Below are 21,146 nucleotides of genomic sequence, written 5' to 3' on the forward strand. Positions count from 1 at the left end.
TATCCAGAATATAGACATTTGAATAATGGCTTTTGGGGAACAAGTATTGGGTTGCATACCTTAAATCCTAGCAATCAGGAGGCAGAGGCTGGTAGATCTCTTTGAATTATAGGCCATCAAGGATACCTAGTGAGAGTCTTTCTTAAAAATAAAAGGCTTTTGGAAACACACACTTAAAGGAAACCCTTTAATTTTATTATCATTAAATCCATCCAGAAGAAACAGTCTCTCTTGCCTTTTTTTCCACACAGAGAAAAAAGCTAGGGATGAATTCATGGTGGTGCATGCCAACCAGGCATGTGGCTATTAAGCCAGCCCTATCTCTAGTTTCTTGATAGTTTAAAAAGGCCATCTTTTCTTGGCAGCTTCTTTGTAAGCAATAAACCTCAAATTCATCTTCACATTGTAAAGAACACACAGATAATCTGGGCTGTATTTGTTCAATCTTCTTCCCATAGCTTCATTTTGAAAGCTGGAATTCTTTCAAAGAAGTTAACAGTTTAATTTGAAGTGAGGCATCTTCAGCTTCATCCCCATTTGTAAAAGCATCAAAGAGAGCATTCCAAACCTCTCTTGCTACCATGAGGGAAGGGTCCTTGGTGGCAAGCTCCAGCAGAAAGCACCCAATAGTCTTGAGTTTTGAAGTGTGCCATCTTCTTTGTCTAGAATGCTGCCAATGATCTCCCAGATGATGACCACATTCACTCTAACACTGTCACTACTGCTATGAATGTCAGCTTGGCACAGTGCCACCAGCTGTTCAGGTGTCACCTACTGTGAAATAGTAGTACTGTGAAATTTTGGAGGTCATTGTTGTGTAAAGGGCCCTCAAAGCACTTTTATGTCCTTTAGAGAATCAACCTCTTTAGCAATATCTGGAGCATCCTTCTTGGAACCTCATTTTATTTTTACGTGAGTGCATGTGTACATGCATGTTCATTTATATAGATACATCTGTATAGGTGGTATATGCCCTATATACCACCTATATATGCCTTGTGAGTGCTTGCATGTATGAATCACAAGAAAACCTGGCATATCATCCTCAGAAACATCATCCACATTCTCTGTGACAGAGACTCCCATTGTTCAGTTTTTCACCAATTTAGCTAGACTGACAGGCAAGTGAACCACAGAGAGTTTCCTATCTCTGCCTGACATTTTTATATGGCTTCTTAAAATCAAATTCAGGACTTCAAGCTTGTGAGGTAATCACTTTACAAGATTACTATATCCCTAAGATCTCTGTGTCTTTTATGGTATCATTCCTACATTATCTGAACACATTAAAGGTATTTCATATTTCTGTGGGACAGCAATGATTTAGCTACACCGTTGTGATCACTGCACTATGAAAAAACTATCCATAGTAGTCAGATCAGTCTGGATTTTTAAAACTGAAATTAAAGAAAAATAATCTTAAAATTTTAATTTGTATGTATTAATTTAAATATCACAAACAAAAATATGTACAGTGAAACTCTAATTGGTTATCGTTGGTATTTAAAAAGATTTAAGTACTAACAAAATAGTAGCTTCACTTAGGTTGTTTTGTCATTAAGTCCATACAATTTTCAAATTACAATAAAAGAAGACACATGAATCTATTGTTATATTATGACAACGTCATTTTTTAAAAACACTGATGTTTCCTAGGTACATGCTTATATGCAAAAATATCAATCTTACACTCTCACCGAGACATAGTCCTATCACACTCCAGTACTAATTACAATGAAAATGCCAATAAAACCAATATGCTTTGGAAAATTAAAACCAGAACTAGAGCCTCCTATTGTGATATATAAAATGTCTGAATCACAATCAAAAGCAACTCAGCTTATTATAGTTCCAAAATTTCAAATAAGTTTGGAGAAATGCTACATGATTGACAGAGTTAGTGGAATTTTCCACAATAGACTCTCTAGTATCTGTAAGAAAAAAAATGTCACAGGGCTCTTAACACATGAGTTAAAATCAAATGTATCAAGAACATTAGAAAGAAAAACAACTGGAGAGTTTAAAATTTAAAAATGATAATGACTGAATTGAAATACAAACAAACAAACAAAAAAAAAAAAGACCCAACATCATAAGATATACAAAGACATGAGCTAGAACACCAGGAAGTATGAGGACTGAAAAGTGGACAAGAAGAAAAGACTAAAAATAAAGGAACTTAGCCAGAAGTTACCCATGATATTATTAATAGAACACTAAACAGTATGGTTTTGTAGTTCTAAAAAGAAAATAGAAAAGGTGTGGCACTGAAAAAAATGCTTGAAATAGCACAACCTGGTAACTTCCTACGTTCCACTAAAGTCCTAGGTATTTAAGAGATTGAATGAACCCCAAACAACATTAAAAAATTAAATTCATGCACATTTACAATTACATTGTTAAAATTTAAAGACAAAGAAAAGTATGAAACTGAAAAATGATGCTACTGAAGAACAATGCTTAAAAACCAATGGATTTCTCATGAGAAACCATGATTCTCTTTAAATCTTTTGAAAATTTCATACTTGCATAATTTCTACACTTCTCTCTTTAAACAATTTTAAATGTATATTTTTTCTTTTTTAACTTTTATTAATTACACTTTATTCACTTTGTATCCCCCCATAAATCCCTCCATCCTCCCCTCCTAATCCTACCTTCCTCCCCCTTCTTCACACATGCCCCTCCCCAAGTCCACTGATAGGGCAGGTCCCCCTCTCCTTCCTTCTGATCCTAGTCTAACAGATCTCATCAGGAGTGGCTGCATTGTCATATTCTGTGGCCTGGTAAGGCTTCTAACCCCTCAGGGGGAGGTGATCAAAGAGCAGGTCAATCAGTTCATGTCAGAGACAGCCCCTGTTCCCATTACTATGGAACCCACTTGGACATTGAACTGCCATGGGCTACATCTGTGCAGGGGTTCTAGGTTATCTCCATGCATAGAACTTGGTTGGAGTATGAGTCTCTGGAAAGACCCTGTGTTCAAATTTTCTGGTTCTGTTTGCTCTCCTTGTGGAGTTCCTGTCCTCTCCATATCTTACTATTTCCCACTTCTTTAATAAGATTCCATGAACTCTGCCCAACAGTTGGCCATAAGTCTCAGCATCTGCTTTGATAGTCTGCAGGGCAGAGCCTTTCAGAGGCCCTCCGTGGCAGGCTCCTAGGTTGTTTCCTGTTTTCTTCATCTTCTGGTGTCCATACTCTTTGGCATTTGGGATGGAGAATGAGCATCTTAGTCAGAGTCCTCTCTCTTGATTAGTTTCTTTAGATGTACAGATTTTAGTAGGTTTATCCTATATTATATGTCTATATGAGTGAGTATATACCATGTGTGTCTTTCTGCTTTTGGGACAGCTCACTCAGGATGATCCTTTCCAGTTCCCACCATTTACCTGCAAATTTCATGATTTCCTTATTTTTCATTGCTGAGTAATACTCCATGGTGTAGATGTACCACAATTTCTGTATCCATTCTTCAGTTGATGGACATCTGGGCTGTTTCCAGCTTCTGGCTATTACAAATAAAGCTGCTACAAACATGGTTGAGCAAATGTCCTTATTGTGTACTTTTGGATATATGCCTAGGAGTGGCATGGCTGGATCTTGAGAAAGCGCTATTCTTAGTTGTCTGAGAGCCAGATTGATTTCCAGAGTGGTTGTACAAGTTTACATTCCCACCAGCAGTAGAGGAAGGTTCCCCTTTCTCCACAACCTCTCCAGCATGTGTTGTCCCTTGAGTTTTTCATCTTGGCCATTCTGATGGGTGTAAGGTGAAATCTCAGGGTCATTTTGGTTTGCATTTCCCTGTTGGCTAATGAGGTTGAGCATTTCTTTAAGTGTTTCTCTGCCATTTGATATTCCTCTACAGAGAATTCTCTGTTTAGTTCTGTTCCCCATTTTTGAGTTGGATTACTTTGTTGCTTTTCTGCTTCTTTTGTTCTTTATATATGCTGGATATCAGCCTTCTGTCAGATATAGGGTTGGTGAAGATCCTTTCCCAGTCTGTAGGCTGTTGTTTCGTTCTGATGGCAGTGTCCTTTGTTTTATAGAAGCTTTTCAGTTTCATGAGGTCCCATTTATTGATTGTTGCTCTTAGCCTGTGCTGTTGGTGTTCTATTTCAGAAGTTTTCTCCTGTACCAATGATTTCTAGGGTCTTCCCCAGTTTTTCTTCTAACTGATTTAATGTGTATATTTTTATTTTAACATAAAAATGAAAATATTAAGAAGTAAGCAATGAACCTGAACAGACACTTCACAAAAGCGCTGAAACACTGGAAAAGCTTGAGAAACACGATGCAGTAACATGAATCTTTAAGAAAGTGATTGTTATAAGAATAGTGATAAATGAAAAGCACAGCCATTAGAAAATTAAATGACTAAAATAAGATACTGGTGGTATTAAATTGTGGTAATGATTTAAATAATCAGATATACTCTTATATATTTTAATGTATTTCAAAAGCATTTTCTCTTTTAAGAAATTAAAAATATAATTACCACATGACACAGAAGTTCCACTTCTGATTATTTATGCCAGAATGCTGATTAACAAACTTCTATTGCTGTGAAGAGGTAATTAACCAATAATTTTGCAGGCCACGTAGTCTCTATCATAACTCTACACTTAAAACTTTAAAGAGCAAAAGTAGTCATAAATTATGTAAATCAATGGATGCAATTGTAGTGCAATAAATATCATCTAAAATGGAGGTGATAAGCCAGAGTTGGCCTGGCTACTGTATGCAGTCTGTTGATCCCTGCCACACAGAAATGAAAATATGTTATTTGTACCAAACCTGTACAAGCTGTCCATAGCACATTTAATCATAATTGTCAATGATTCTATAAATATGTTAAAATTCATAGTCCTTTTCGCATGTTAAAATTCATAGGTTTACATAGCAATGAGAAAATTTTACATTAGACTAGAGATTAAAATAAAATGAAAAATGTAAATGTATCATTTAATAATTTGGCTTTTCAGTTTATGAAGTCTTTTGCCTCACTAGCACATACCTTTACATTTTGTTTCCCATTTATACATGAAGTAATCAATGCCTACACTTATATTACTGTTGGATGGCTCTGCTGAAGATAAAAAATCATATGATCTGTGATATCTGAATGCAAAGCCTGAGCTTTATCTGTACACTTATCCAGGTTTATACATACACATGGATGTTCATTAAATCATCTACCTCGTTTTTGATAAAATTTACTTATGAGTTCTGAGATAACTTGGGTTGTTAAGCTTTATATGACAAAATGATGTGATCTGCGCAAACTTCAGTGTGGCAGTCCCTCCCAAATACAAGAAACATGCAAGATATATATTTGAGGAAAGGCTGTATCTGTGGGGTTATAGAGGGAAAAAAACAAAAACAAGAATTTTAGTGAAAATAAGGCAGAGAGAATGTGATGTGGGAGAAAAGAAGACAGTTCCCAGATCAAGTAGAACTTTGCACTTTATAGTAAGGAGTTTAGATTTTGCTTTAAGTATACGGAACTAGGAAACTTATGAACACTTCTAAATATAAAAGCAATCTGATTCATGGTTTTAAAATGCCACCCTCTGATTTAAGAAAGCAAGTATGAAAAAGGGATAAACAGAAAGTTATGGCTATTTTCTAGGTTAGAGCTGTAGTGATGTAGGAGTTATTGAAAGAAGATATTAATAACATATTCTGAAGTAGTCAACAGGATTTACTTATGGAGGAAGGAATCTGAGAAAACCAAGTTTTCAAGTTCTGTGCTCAAAAGTGTAAGTCTTACCTCAGTGCATAAGAAGGAAAATAGAAGTTGTTAGACTAAGGGTATATTTTGAAGACAGAAAACAGGTTTGTTGCCAACTGTGGCTTTGGGTGAGCTACCCAAAGCAGTGTTGGAGAGCTCTCCCTGGTGTTGTGGGTGAGAGAGAGCTGGTGGACTGACCGACACAGCTACCACCCAGGCCTAGATCCAGGGCTTTGAGTTGGCCCACCCCAACATCTATCTATCTGTGAACTGCTGGAAAAGAGAAAGGGCTGGTCCTGCAGATCCAAAGCTGCAGGACCTCCATGACATAGGACAACAACAGAATATCTGAGAGAAGTCCCAATGTGGATCCAGTATTGATAATGTAGCAGAAGCCAGAGGTGTTAAACCAGACCATTGACTCATTGCAATGAACATTTACAAGTAAATATATGTGAACAGAATTATATACTGTGTGATACACTGTGATTTACTACAGCTTCTATGGTGAGACTTTTTTGTTTTGTTTTATTTTATTTTATTTTATTTTATTTTGATGGGGAGGTTGAAAGGACTGAGAATGGAGGTGTAGGGACTGGGAGATGAGTGGGGTTGAGTTGCCTGCTATGAAATTCACAAAAAAAAAATCAATAAAAACTTAAAAAAAAAAACAAAGGTTGGTAATAATTTGAAATGGGGTAGACAGAAGAAAAAGAAGGCTTCCCCAGGTTTTCATTTCAAAGAAATGTGTATAGTTAATTACTACATTTAAGACACAGAACACTAGTAAACAGAAGATTTGGAAGAATAATTAAGTATTAACTTTTTCAAATTGCATCAGGACTGAGGTCATCCTCATCTACTGAGGCCAGACAAGGCAACGCCATTAGAGGTAAGCGATCAAAAGCATACTACAGAGTCCATGTCAGAGACTGCACCTGTTCTACTTGTTATGGGATTCACATGAAGCCCGAGCTGCCCATCAGTTACATATGCATAGGGGGTCTAGGTCCAGTCCATGTATTTTCTTTGGTTGGTGCTTCTGTCTTTGTAAGCCCCCATGGGCCTAGGTTAGTTGACTTTGTTGGTCATCTTGTGGCATTCTTGTCGCCTGTGGGTCCTACTGTCTTTGCTCCCACACTTCCACAGGACTCCCAAAGCTCAGCCTAATGCTTGGCAGCCAGCCTCAGCAGCTGATGGAATCAGCTGCTGAGTGGAGCCTCTCAGAGAACAATTATGCTAGGCTCCTGCTTGTAAACAAGCTGGGGTAGCTTGGTGGAAAGGGGGTGGTTCACCATTTCTAAGGAGAAGGGGACGGGAGATAGGAGGAAAAGAGTGACAGGGTAGAACCTGGAAGAGAGGAGGTAAAAGGCTACGATTGGAATGTAAATTGAATATATAAATTTTAAAAATTTAAAAAACTAACAGAGATCTTCTGTGGAAAGCTCCTATACTGTTCCTTGTCTTCTCCTACTTCTGATGTCTATCCTATTTGAATTCTGAATGAGGATTACGCATCTTCCCTAGGATTGTCCTTGTTGTTTAGCTTCTTTAGGACTATAGATTTTAGTATGTTTATCCTGTATTATGTGGCTAAAATCCACTTATAAGTGAGTATATATCATATGTGTCTTTCTGCTTCTGGGTTACCTCACTCAAGATGATCTTTTGTAGCTCCAACCATTTCCCTGCAAATTTCATGACTCCTTTGTTTTTAATTGCTCAGTAGTATTCCATTATGTGAATGTACCACAATTTCTGTATCCATTCCTCAGTTGAGGGACATCTAGGTTGTTTCCAGATTCTGGCTATTACAAATAAAGCTGCTATGAACATAGTTGAGCAACTGACCTTATTGACTGGTGGGGCTTCTTTTCAGGAAATGCCTAGGAGTGGTATAAATGGATCTTGAGGTAGCAATATTCCTAATTTTCTGAGAAAGCACCAGATCCAGGGTATTGAAGGAAATACTGAGACTCATAGCCAAACTTTGGGCAGAGTGCAGGAAACCTTATGGAAGAAAAAATAGATAGAAAACCTGGAGGGGACAGGAACACCACAAGGAAAAAAAAAAAAAACAGAGCCAAAACACCTGGGCCCAGAGGGGCCTGCAGAGATGGAGACTCCAACCAAGGACCATGCATAGAGAGGACCTAGACCCCCTGTTCAAAGGAAGCCTATTGGTTGCTCAGTTTCCAAGTGGGTTCCCTAGTAAGAGGCACAGGGACTGTCTCTGACATGAACTCAGTGGCCGGCTCTTTGATCACTTCCACCTGGGGGAGTGCAGCCTTGCCAGGCCACAGAAGAAGATGATGCAGCCAGCCTTGATAGAAGGGGAAGAGGATCTCACCAGCCGGGATACAACGTGAATAAATTGTAATAAATAAATACATAACTAAAATTAAACTTTAAAAAAAACTAAGAAAATTGTTAACTCTTTACTTTGAATAGAAATACTTAGCAATAAATTTTATATGAGTGTAGTATTTAGGAAACAAAATAGTGTAAATTTTGGAGCCCACATTATCATTATCTACATAGTATATTAAAGTAACTGGACTTAGGAGATCACATAGGGATAGAATATTGTCACAATAAAATAAATGGGGTAAAACTTTTCTAGGACACTGTTATTTAGTGGTAAGGAAGAGGACAATTGGTTAATAAAGGAAATTGAGAAAGCACAACCAGTAAGGAAAGAGAAAAACCTGGAGTCCCAGGTAAGGAAACTTTGTCAGAGAGGAGATGAACAGTGACTATGTCCAATGTTCCTTGACTAAAAGGTCAAGGATGACAGGGGCAATAAAGCTGATAATAAGACTTGGTATTATGGAGGTTGTTGGCAGCCTTGATAAGAACCTTTTTAGAGCAGAGAGAGTAGAAGTTGGAAAGGAGGAGATAAGAGTATAAAGACTACAAGTGAATGTATAAAATTATTTAAAAATAAAAATATTTAAAAAAGAGTATAAAGACTAACTTATCACATTTGTTCTCTGCCATAAGGGGTATATTAAGAGGGGCATGACTTCAAGTGGCAGACCATTAAGTGAGCCCAAATATAGTGTGTCACTGAATAAATGCCATGTTCCAAGGACACACTGTTAGGAAGGTTTATTGTAATTACTGTTTTAAAATCAATAAAAGTTATTTTCCATCTGGAAATATAAATGCCGTATATTAAGTGAAGAAGCAGAACCAAGTTAATATTTAATCCAACATGAGAATAAACTTTGAGGTCAATTCCATACATTTAAATGAAGCAAAAGACTAGCCCTGAATTAAGTTTAATGACTTTACATCTTTGAGAGGCATCTGTAAAATCACAATAGCTGATATAGCTACCCCCAGAGCTAGTCATTTAATGCATGGCATTGACCTACTTTCCTCTTTAATTATTTAAAAATTAGATGTTCAGTTGAGTCTTGTCCTTCCAATCTGAAGAACAGAAGAATAATCTGTAGCAATTTTAAGTCAAAATTATACATTTTGTATAACAAAGGAATCTTCTGCAAGTCAAGGTTAAAACTAAATAAAAAATGCACCGCCTCTTTAAAACACATTGATTCTCCAATGTGAAGAAGTTTAACTGCCCATTGATTACCAATTTCTACTCATTTTTAAATGTTAGGCAAGATGCTAACAATTTATTTAAACAGTAAGTTACAGATAGCAAATACATGGGCAATTGTAAAGACTGATATGTCTTTCTCTCAGTAAATATATTTTTGTGGTTGGGATATGTAAAGAATTACCTCTTTCATCAGTAACAGAGATTAAACTTTGCCACCTGTTCTTCTGTTTCTGGATAATATTAGATATTATTTATTGTTTTATGTTTTCCTCTTTTGCTAGAGAGGACCTACCTCCTGGTTAATAACTTTCCCAATTAATAAATTTCCCAATCTGGGACTGTATCAAGAATTTTATTAGAACAATATGCATTCTGTCTCCTTTTCCCCAATAGTGTTTCGGTCTCTTAGGGATTAACAAGTTCCTAGGAACTATTGCTGTCCACTTTACAGGTCCCTGTCTTAGAACATCAAATTAGTGTTCCTTTTATGGAGATAATTAGTAGGTTAACAACTTTCCAGAAAATAACTAATCTGTTTATGATTTACATGCTGTACATACCCCACTATGAGTGATTTTAGCTTAGTAATATGATTCCAAATAAACATGGAGCTCTGTGGAGATTCACATAGTCAGCTATCAGACACCAGGAAGACTCTCACTCCAGGACATTACTGAAGTGATGTGTGCCTAGGCTACAGTAGAGAAAGGATAAAGCAAAATTCAGAAATAGTGCAACAACCCATTAAAATAGAGACTGAAAAAAAAAAACCACACTCCAAACACGTAGGAAAAATCAATATAAGAAGCATGAAATTTGATGAAAACAAAACTGACATTATGACTAAAATTTTAGGGTGTACATAACTGAAATAAATTAATTAAATCTAAGAAGGGGACTAAGAAGAGGTAGATGCCAAGGGAAGGACAATTATTTTGTTTAGAAATTCTATGAAGGACTTCTCCTCTGCTAGTTGCGGCTTGGATTTCTGTCTTTTCCAAGATGAAACAATTTTGTTTGGAACTAGGTTTTGAGGCTCCTGCCCATTGCCATGAAGGAGCCACCCTAGAGATGTTCAACCCAGTTGTAGACTGGGAAATTCCTCAGACAACTAATGTAGAAGACTTCTCTGTTGATTCAGAAGTCCCATAGTTAAAATTTTAGTAAAGGTCATGATGAAGCTGACCCTCGCCTCCAGAGCCAGGCAGCCAGTATATTGTCACTACTACCACTTCACTGAGAAGAGACCAGTGGATAACTAAAGTGAAAAAAATCTTAAGGGAGGTTCAAAGTGCCTTTCCCAGAAGGGTCAACACATTATTGTCTGTGCAGAGAGATCCTTTAGCAAGGATGGAAAGATTTAGTCAGATTTACAAGAAACTAAGCAGTCTTTTTTTAATTTTTTATATTAATTACAATTTATTCATTTTGTAGCCCAGCTGTAGGCCCCTCTCTCATTCCCTCCCAATTCCACCATCCCTCTCTCATCTCCAGCATGTGTTGTCACTTGAGTTTTTGATCTTAGACCATTCTGATGGGTCTAAGGTGAAATCTCAGGGTCATTTTGATTTGCATTTCCCTGATGACTAAGGATGTTGAACATTTCTTTAAGTTAACATTTCTTTCTTTCTCCACTATTTTATATTCTTCTGTTCAGAATTCTCTGTTTAATTCTGTACTCCATTTTTAATTGGATTATTTGGTTTGTTGGCGTTTAATTTCTTGAGTTCTTTATATATTCTAGATTACCTCTTTGTCCGATGTCAGGTTGTTGAACATCTTTTCCCAGTCCCTAGTAAGGTGACCCAGAAACAGAAAGACACTCGTGGTATATACTCACTTATAAGCTAATATCAGCCATATACTATAGGATAAACATACTAAAACTCTATAGACCTAAAGAAGCTAAACAACAAGGAGGACTCTTGGGAAGATGCTTAATTCTCATTCAGAAGGCAAACAGGATAGACTCCAGAAGCAGTAGAAGAGAGGGAACAGGACAGGAGCCTACTGTAGATGTCCCCTGAAAGACTCCATTCAGAGGCAGATTGAGGTGGATGCAGAGACTCACTGCCAAACTTTGGACAGAGCACAGGCAGTCTTATGGAAGAAGGGGCAATAGAAGGACACAAAGGGGACAGGACCTCCACAAGGAGACCAACAAAGCAAAGAAATCTGAGCCCAGTGGGGCATGCGGAGACTGATGAATCAACCAAGAACCATGAATGAAGAAGACCCCTGTTCAGATGTAGCCCATGGGCAACTCAGTCTCCCAGTGGGTTCCCTAGTAAGGGGAGCAGGACCTGTCTCTGACATGAACTCTGTTGCCTGATCTAATTTGATCACTTCCCTCTGGCGGGGAGACCTTGCCAGCTCACAGAGGAAGAGGATCTAGGCAGTCTTGGTGAGAGTTGATAGGCTAGGGTCAGATAGTAAAGAAAGAAGACTCGCCCTCTCCGTGGACTAGTGGAGAGGGATGTGGACAAGAAGGAGGAAAGGTGGGACCAGGAGGAGATGAGGAGGGGATCTACAATAGAGATATAAAGTTAAATAAATTGTAAAACATGCAATAAGAAAGAAAGAAAAAAAAAAGAAAAGAAAGAATTAAGAACTGAAAAAAAAAAAAGCATACACTGTCCTTTCTGCTGATAATGCCATGCAGGAGATGAGAAAGGTTTGTGTTTTGTTTTTGTTTTTGAAGATGCAATTTTTCCTCATTCTGGGAATACCTTCCAAACTTGTTAACCTCTAAATTATGTAGAATGTGTGATCTCTGAATATATGTGAGTGACGTACTTGTAATATGATCCAAAGGAGCAAGAATGAGTGAAGAGTATTCTGGGAGCTGGGAGCTTTACAAGCCTCAGGTCTGAAGTTAAGAAAGAATGTCATTTTAGTTAGGGTCCTCTCTTTTGCTTAGTTTGTTTAGATGTACAAATTTTAGTGGGTTTATTCTGTGTTGTATATTTATATGAGTGAGTATATACCGTGTGTGTCTTTTTGCTTCTGGGACAACTCACTCAGGATGATCCTTTCCAGGTCCCACCATTTACCTGCAAATTTCATGATTTCCTTATTTTTCATTGCTGAGTAATACTCCATTGTATAGATGTACCACAGTTTCTGCATCCATTCTTCAGTTGAGGGGCATCTAACTAAAATGTTCGATCCCCATCCTGAAAGGCAAAGAGGATGGACATCAGAAGAAAAAGAAAACAGGAAACAACCTAGGAACCTGCTACAGATGGCCTCTGAAAGCCAGAAGAAGAAATCAGGAAACAACCTAGCAACCTGCCACAGAGGGCCTCTGAAAGCCTCTGCCATGCAGACTGTCAAAGCACATGCTGAGCCTGATGGCCAACTGACAGGCAGAGTGAATGGAATTTTATGTAAGAAGTGGGAAATAGTAAGAGCTGGAGAGGACAGGAACGCCACAAGGAGAGCAACAGAACAAGATAATTTGAACACAGGGAACTTCCCAGAGACTCATACTCCAACCAAGGACTATTCATGGAGATAACCTAGAGCCCTGACAATGCAGCCACTTCTGATGAGAACTGATAGACTAAAATCAGAAAGAAGGAGAGGAGGACCTCCTCTATCAGTGGACTTGGGGAGGGGCATGCATGCAGAAAGGGAGGGAGGGTGGGACTGGGAGGGATAGAGGGAGGGGCTTATGGGGGGATACAAAATGAATAAAGTGTAATTAATAAAAGTTAAAAAAAGAAAGAATGTCAATAGAATTTGCAGTAGTTTGGTTTAGAAGGTAATTGGAATAAATCATTAGATTTTCTACTCAGAAATTTGTAATAAAGTCAATTTTATTATTATAACCTTTAGTAATAAATGCACAGAAAGATTAATAAAAATAAATTCTATGAAGAAAAATATTAGTAAAACCATTTTTTATTGTGCATCAACAATTTGCAAGAACATTTGAAATGAAAGTTTGAGTTTGTGTTTGGGAAACAATGAAACTGTATGATGATTACACAGTATTATTTGCATACTAAAAAATTCTTAACCTGAATCAAATATTTTATTTCTATACTTTTTCAGTCATAGCTCTGTGGAAAGCTAGGCACATTTTTCTTCTTCTTTTTTTTTTTTTTTGGTTGTTTTGTTTATTTATTATTTATTACAATTTATTCACTTTGTATCCAAGCTTTGGCCCCTTTCCTCTTCACCTCCCAGTCCCACCCTCCCTCTTTATTTTCCCCTTATGTCCCTCCTCTAGTCCACTGATAGGGAAGGTCCTCCTCCCCTTCTATCTGTGTCTATCAGGTCTCATCAGGACTGGATGCATTATCTCCTCTGTGGCCTGGCAAGGCTGCACCACTCAGGGGGAGTTGATCAGAGAACCAGCCACTGAGATCATGTCACATACAGACCCCCTCATTAAGGAACTCACTGGCTGGTTCTCTCAGTAGAATTCCATTGTGTAAATATAACACAATTTCTGTATCCATTCCTCAGTTGAGACAGGTCTAGATTGTTTCCAGATCTTAGCTTTTATGAATAAAGCTGTCACTAACATGGTTGAGCAAATAGCTTTTTGTAGAGTTGAGCATATGGATATATGCCTAGGAGTGGTATAACTGAATTTTGGGGTAGCACTATTTATTCTGAGAAAGCGCCAGATTGATTTCCAAAGTAGTTGTACAAGTTTACATTCCCACCAGCAATGGAGGAAGGTTCCCCTTTCTACACAACCTCTCCAGCAAATGTTATTACTTGAGTTTTTTATTTTAGCCATTCTAATGGGTGTAAGGTGAAATCTCAGAGTCGTTTTGATTTGCATCTCTCTGATTACTAAGAACTCTGAACATTGCTTTAAGTGTTTCTCTACGATTAGATATTCCCCTATTGAGAATTCTCTGTTGAGTTCTGTCCCCATTTTTAATTGGATTATTTGGTTTATAGGTGTTTAATTTCTTGAGTTCTTTATACATTGTGGATATTAGCCCTCTGTGAGATATAGGGTTGGTGAAGATCTTTTCCCAGTCTGTAAAGTTGTCATTTTGTTTTGATGATAGTGTCCTTTGCTTTCCAGAAGCTTTTTAGTTTCATGAGGTCCCATTCATTGATTCTTGATCTTAGAGCCTTTGTTGTTGGTGTTCTGTTCAGGAAGTTGTCTCCTGTACCAATGAGGTCCAGGTTCTTCCCTGCTTTTTCTTCTAACAGGTTTAGTGTGTCTGGGTTTATGTTGAGGTCCTTGATTCACTTGGACTTTACTTTTGTGCAGGGTCATAAACATGGATTTTTCTTTGCATTTTTTGTTATGTAGACACCCAGTTAGGCCAGCACCATTTGTTGAAGATGCTATGCCTTTTTCCACTGTATGGTTTTGGCTTCTTTGTCAAAAATTAAGTTTCTGTATGTATGAGGGTTTATTTCTGGGTTTTCTATTTGATTCCATTGATCCTCCAGTCTGTTTCTCTTCCAATACCGTGCATTTTTTATTACTATTGCTCTGTAGTACAGCTTGAGATCAGGGATGGTGATATCTCCAGAAGCTCTGTTATTGTATAGGATTGTTTTAGCAATTTTGGGGTTTTTTGTTTTGTTTTGTTTTTCCATATGAAATTGAGAATTGTTCTTTCAGTTCTGTAAAGAATTGTGCTGGTCACTTGAGTTTTTTGTTTGTTTGTCTTAGCAGTTCTATAGGTGTAAGATGGAATCTCAGATTCATTTTGATTTACATTTCCCTGATGACTAAGGACGTTGAACATTTCTTTTTCAATTAAATATATTTTTATATTAATTACAGTTAATTCACTTTGTATCCCAGCTGTAGCCCCCTCCCTCATTCCCACCCAATCCCAGCTTACCTCCCTCATCTCCTCTCATGCCCCTCTCCAAGTCCCCGGATAGGGGAGGACCACCTCCCGTTCCATCTGACCAGAGCTTATCAGGCAACAACAGGACTGGATGCAATGTCCTCCTCTGTGGTCTGGCAAGGCTGCTCCTCCCTCAGAGGGGGTGATCAAAGAGCCAGCCACTGAGGTTATGTCAGAAACAGTCTCCTCTTCCCCTTACTAGGGAACCCACTTAGATACTGAGCTGCCATGGACTACATTGAGCAAGGGTTCTAGGTTATATCCATGAATGTACCTTGGTTGAAACATCAGTCACAGAAAATACCCCTGAGCCCAGATAATTTGGTTCTGTTGCTCTCTTTGTGGAGTTCTTGTACTCTCCAGGTCTTACTAACTACTTCTTCTTTCATCTGATTCCCTGAACTCTGCCCAAAGTTTGGTCTTAGCATCTGCTTTGATACCCTGTACAGTAGAGTCTTTGAGAAGTCCTCTGTGGTAGGCTCCTGTCCTGTTCCCTGTTTTCTTTCTCTTCTGAGGATTGATCATCTTATCTTTCTTACTCCTAGTTTGGCAGGATTAACATAGTAACAATGGCCTTCTTACCAAAAGCAATCTACAGATTTGATGCAATACCCATCAAATTATCAACACAATTCTTTACAGACCTTGAAAGAAAAAAATCTCATGGAAAAAATTTCATATGGATAACAAGAAACCTAGAATTGCTAAAACAATCCTCTACAATAAAAGATCTTCTGGAAGTATCTCCATCCCTGATTTCAAGCTGTATTATAGAGCAAAAGTAGTAAAAAAGTGTGTGGTACTGGCATAGAAACTGACTGGTATATCAATGGAATTGATTAGAAAACCCTGAAAGAAACCCACACCCTTATGGACACCTGATTTTTGACAAAGATGCCAAAACGGTACAATGGAAAAAAGATGGCATATTCAACAACTGGTGCTGGTCTAATCAAAATGTCTACATGTAGAAAAGTAAATAGATCCATACTTATTACCCTGCACAAAACTAAAGTCCAAGTGGATCAAGGACCTTAATAAAAAACCAGACACACTAAACCTGTTAGAAGAAGAAGTGGGGAAGAGCCTTGAACTCATTGGCACAGAAGACAACTTCCTGAACAGAACATCAACAGCACAGGCTCTAAGAGCAACAATCAATAAATGGGACCTCATGAAACTGAAAAGCTTCTGTAAATCAAAGGACACTGTCTTCAGAACAAAACGACTGCCTACAGATTCAGAAAGGATCTTCACCAACCCTATATCGCACAGAGAGCTAATATCCAGAATATATAAAGAACTTAAGTAGTTAAACAGCAACAAATCAAGCAATCTAATTAAAAATGGGGTGTGGAGCTAAACAGAATTCTCAATAGAGGAATATGAAATGGCAGAGGAACACTTAAAGAAATGCTCAATGTCCTTAGTCATCAAAACAACCCTGAGACTTCACCTTACACACATCAGAATGGCTAAGTTCAAAAACTCAAGTAACAACACATGCTGGATAGCATGTGGAGAAAAAGGAACCCTCCTCCATTGTTGGTGGGAATGTAAGCTTGTACAACCACTTTGGAAATCAATCTGATGCTTTCTACGACAATTAGGAATAGTGCTACCTCAAGATCCAGCTACATGTAGGCATGTATCCAAAAAGTACTCAAGTATACAACAAGGACATTTGCTCAACCATGTTCATAGCAGCTTTATTTTTAACAGCTAGAAGCTGGAAACAACCAAGATGCCTCTGAGTTGAGGAATGTACACAGAAATTGTGGTACCTTACACAGTGGAATACTACTCAGCAATTAAAAACAAGGAAATCCTAAAATTTGCAGGCAAATGGTGGGATCTAGAAAAGATCACCCTGAGTGAGGTATCCCAGAAGCAGAAAGCCATGAATGGCATATACTCACTCATAAGTGGATATTAGACACATAATATCGGATAAATATACTAAAATCTGTACATCTAAAGAAGCTAATCAAGAAGGAGGACTCTGGGTAAGATGCTCTATCCTCACTAATAATTATTTGTAATTAACCAAAGAAACTGAATGGAATGAAATGTCTTCTGGATAGGGATATAGCTCAACTTGAAAAAAAAAAAGTTTACCTTTTGGAAACATACAGCCCTAATAGCCTCTTCCACATACATGATGGCACATATTTGTAATCTCATTACTTTGCAGGTAGGAAAAGGAAGATCACACATTAAAGATCACTCCACAGCTTGTTTGATGACTTTTTGAATGTTGGGAGACCCTGTCTAGAAGATAAAATGTAAAACCTTCCACACAATAAAGGAAATAATCCACAGAGTGAAGAGATAGCCTACAGATGCAATGTATACTAACTATACATGTGGCAGAATAAATACCAATAATATGTATTTTTTAATTAAATTTTTATTTTTTTATTAATTGCAGTTTATTCACTTTGTATCTCAGCTGTAGCCTCCTCCCACATCCTCTCCTAATTCCACCCTCCCTCCCTCATCTCTTCCCATGCCCCTCTCCAAGTCCATGGATAAGGGAGGTCCTCCTCCTCTTCCATCTGATACTAGCCTATCAGGTCTCATCAGGACTGGAAGCATTGTCCTCCTCTGTGGCCTGACAAGGCTGCTCCTCCATCAGGGGGAGGTGGTCAAAGAGCTAGCTACCAACGTCCATTCATGGATATAACCTAGAACCCCTGCTCAGATGTAGCCCATGGTTGCTCAGTATCCAAGTGGGTTCCCTACTAAGAATATGTATTTTTAAAAACTCTAAAAATTAAAGATCAAAACACTCTAAATAATCCAGCCAATAAATAGGCAAACAAAACAAACATTTCTGGAAAGATGAAATGCAGATGGCAAATAGATACACTTAAATGTACAATATCCTTAGCCAGCTTGGAAATACAAATCAAAATTATACTAAGATTCCATCTTACTCCTGTCAGAACAGATTTAATGCAATATCCTTAACAAAACTATGTACTAAACATAGTACTGTGTACAATGACAAACAAACAAATACATAAATCCAGGATATGGTACATTGCTGGTAGGAATGTCAACTAGCATAGCTCCTATATATACAATTATAGACTCTTCACAAACATGAAACGAGTTACTTCATGATCTAGCTATATCATTCTTGTGACCATACCAAAGAAATACAACTCAACATAAAAACAGTTATCTTCTGTTGCCAAAATACAAGTTTTATAGTCAAAGTGTCTTTCAACATGTGTGTGTTTGTGTGTATGTATGTATGTATGTATGTATGTATGTATGTATGTATGTTTGTGTGTGTGTGTTTGTGTATGTGTCATTTAAAAGCAAAGAAGAAAAACCCTGCATTATTTGCAAGAAAATGATTAGAATTGGAGATCACTATATTAACAAAAAGATGATTAACAGAGTGTACCATGCTCAAATTACATGACCTACTTTAATGAAAATGTCAGTATAAATACACCGATATTTTTCTTTTAAAAATTAATGTATTAATTAACTTTATATTCCCCATCACAGCTTTCCCTCCCTTCTCTCCTCCAAATACCACTCTACTACCTCTCCTCCTCCCAATCCTAGAGTCCTTCCTTTCTCCTCAGAAAAGGATAGGCTGCCTGTAGATATCAACCTGCTTTGGCATATCAAGTTGCAATAGATCTAGGCACATCTTCTCCTGTTGAAACACAGCAATTTGTACAACTAATATATATCAGCAACTTTCAAAGCCATTTAAGAGACTTTTTCTAGGAATATTTAAACTACATTGAGGCTGAGTACGGTGTAATACACTTATAACACCTGCCGTGAAAAGGCTGAAACAGGAAGACTGTAAGTATGAGAAAAGTTTGAGCTACGTAGCATAACCTTATCTCAAAAAAATATTGCTGGGGACATAATTCAATGCCAAGAGCATTTCACTGAAAGTTGTAAATCAATGGGTTTGAATTACAGCAAACACACACACACACACACACACACACACACTTGTCAGGGTTGGGAACACACACTTACAATTTAGCACTGGAAAGCCTGAAGTGGAAGCTCCTAAGTTTGAGGTAACTCTGGGCTACATAACAAGACTCTGTCTCAAAATATTAGGCGGCAATGTCTATCTGCTAGTCTGATTTCTATAATCTAGCATAAGGGTTTGGAGCCATGCTATTCAATTTAGTAACCACCAGCCACATGAATCTGCTTAGAGTCAAATAGAATTCATTACAATTAAAACATTCAGTTCCCAAAGCACAGTAGACATATTTCAAGTTCTAGTTATTTGTTTGAGAGCAGAAAGCGCTGAGTACCACAGATAAATAATGTTTCTATCATTACAGGGTGTTCTATTGGATCATGCTGATATAGAAGAAAAGAACAAAAGTTTTACTTTCAAGAAACTTTGTCTCAACTAAGCTTGGAATAATCTCCACGCTATTGTATATCCAAGGCTATGCTCTTACAACGATTAATAGGCAAAAACTTCATGTTGTTTTTAAACCGGAACAATACCTTTATTCAAATATAAAAATATCTCATAAAATTTTCCAGTGCAAAAATATGTGGTAGTGGGCTTAAATGCCTATCAAAGACTAGTAGAAGAAAATTTGTTATAATTTTTTAAAGGCGAGACAATGGAAACCAATTTGAAGATTTGAAAAGGGTTTTTTTATGGCAGTTCAAAGACATAAGAATACAAAGAACAATTCTGTTTCTTTTCATGAATAAGTGCCCCCCTGCCTAATGGAACACTGTTTTCTCACAGTAGCAATGGATATGTGTCCAAAAGTTGTTTTAAGGAGTGGCTATTTTATTCAGTTCTGAAAGTCTTGTCATTGACCTAAACAGAAAATATTGGTGATTTAGAGAACATTAACATAGAAGACAGAACTCTCACAACTCTTTTTGTTACTGATTCATCAGAACTTACAGATCTAAAAAATATTTAAAATGCCATAACCTAAACAAAGCATTGAAACATTTGGGTGTCAGCTACCCAGATAGTTTACAGAACATATTAGTACAGATATCACGGTCTTGTTATTTTTCTCATAAGTCTTATTAACACAGCATTCTACAAATGAATTCAGATGACAACACTCCTCTAAGCATTAACTGCCATGGCTCCCATCTCTCTTAGGATTGAACCGATAGCAGGCCCCCACCTGGCTGACCAATGCCTCTGACAGGAAAGGTTGCAGGGCAGTGAGGAGCTCCTCAGTCACTGACTATTTTAGGCTGTGCTCAGTCATAGCATGAGAGGCAGATGGCTCCACTTCACTTATCACTTCCAAGGTGTCCATTGGCCCCAGGGACAGAACACCTCCTACCGCTGAGTTCATGTTTCCCCCTAGCAAGTGGAGGGTGAGCTATTGGAGGGTGCTTTTCAAGCTGGATACAGCTGGGCTGTCTTGGGGTGGCTGAAGCACAGCCTCCACTGCTAGTTCTACACGGTCTACCTCCAGTCCCCAGACTCTGGTCACGCCATCCAGCTTGCAAGGAGGAACACTGAAGGCTTCAGTCCACAGATCCACCCTCTGGAAGGAGTCAATGAAGGGCAGGAGAAGAACCATGCAGGCTCTTGTAGGGGTACAGATCAGGCCAAGTTGAAGCACAACCACCCTTTCATAGGTGGGCACGATCTTCAGAGCAAACCAGCCAGAAATGGGAAAGGTCAGAAGCAGCACCAAGAACCCCAGGAAACTAATGAGGCCATGGCAGAGACAGGAGGGCCAGCTCTCCAAGGCATTTGCTTAATGAAGGTATATCCAAGTACAAGGTGATGTCAGAAAGCCTGAACTTTGATATAAATGAGAAATTCAACGTGCAGATACCTCAGGAAGCATGGCAGGATGTGGTAGGAAACCATTGGTTTTATGATAACTTAAATAAAAGAATATTTCTTTAAGATAGAATTATATAATGCCTGATACAAAACTTCATCAAACTAAAGATTTTACAATATAGTACATTCGATATTCAGAGATTATGTAGTACAAAGAAA

At 37.8% G+C, this 21,146-nt stretch overlaps 1 pseudogene; it reads right to left on the bottom strand.

Moving 5' to 3' along the window:
• Positions 1-339: 339 nt before the first annotated feature.
• Positions 340-20,715, bottom strand: LOC129676801 (HEAT repeat-containing protein 3-like; annotated as a pseudogene).
• Positions 20,716-21,146: the final 431 nt, after the last annotated feature.

Source organism: Psammomys obesus, unplaced genomic scaffold (assembly GCF_907164565.1).
Source record: "Psammomys obesus unplaced genomic scaffold, mPsaObe1.curated_primary_1811, whole genome shotgun sequence".
NCBI lineage: Eukaryota > Metazoa > Chordata > Mammalia > Rodentia > Muridae > Psammomys > Psammomys obesus.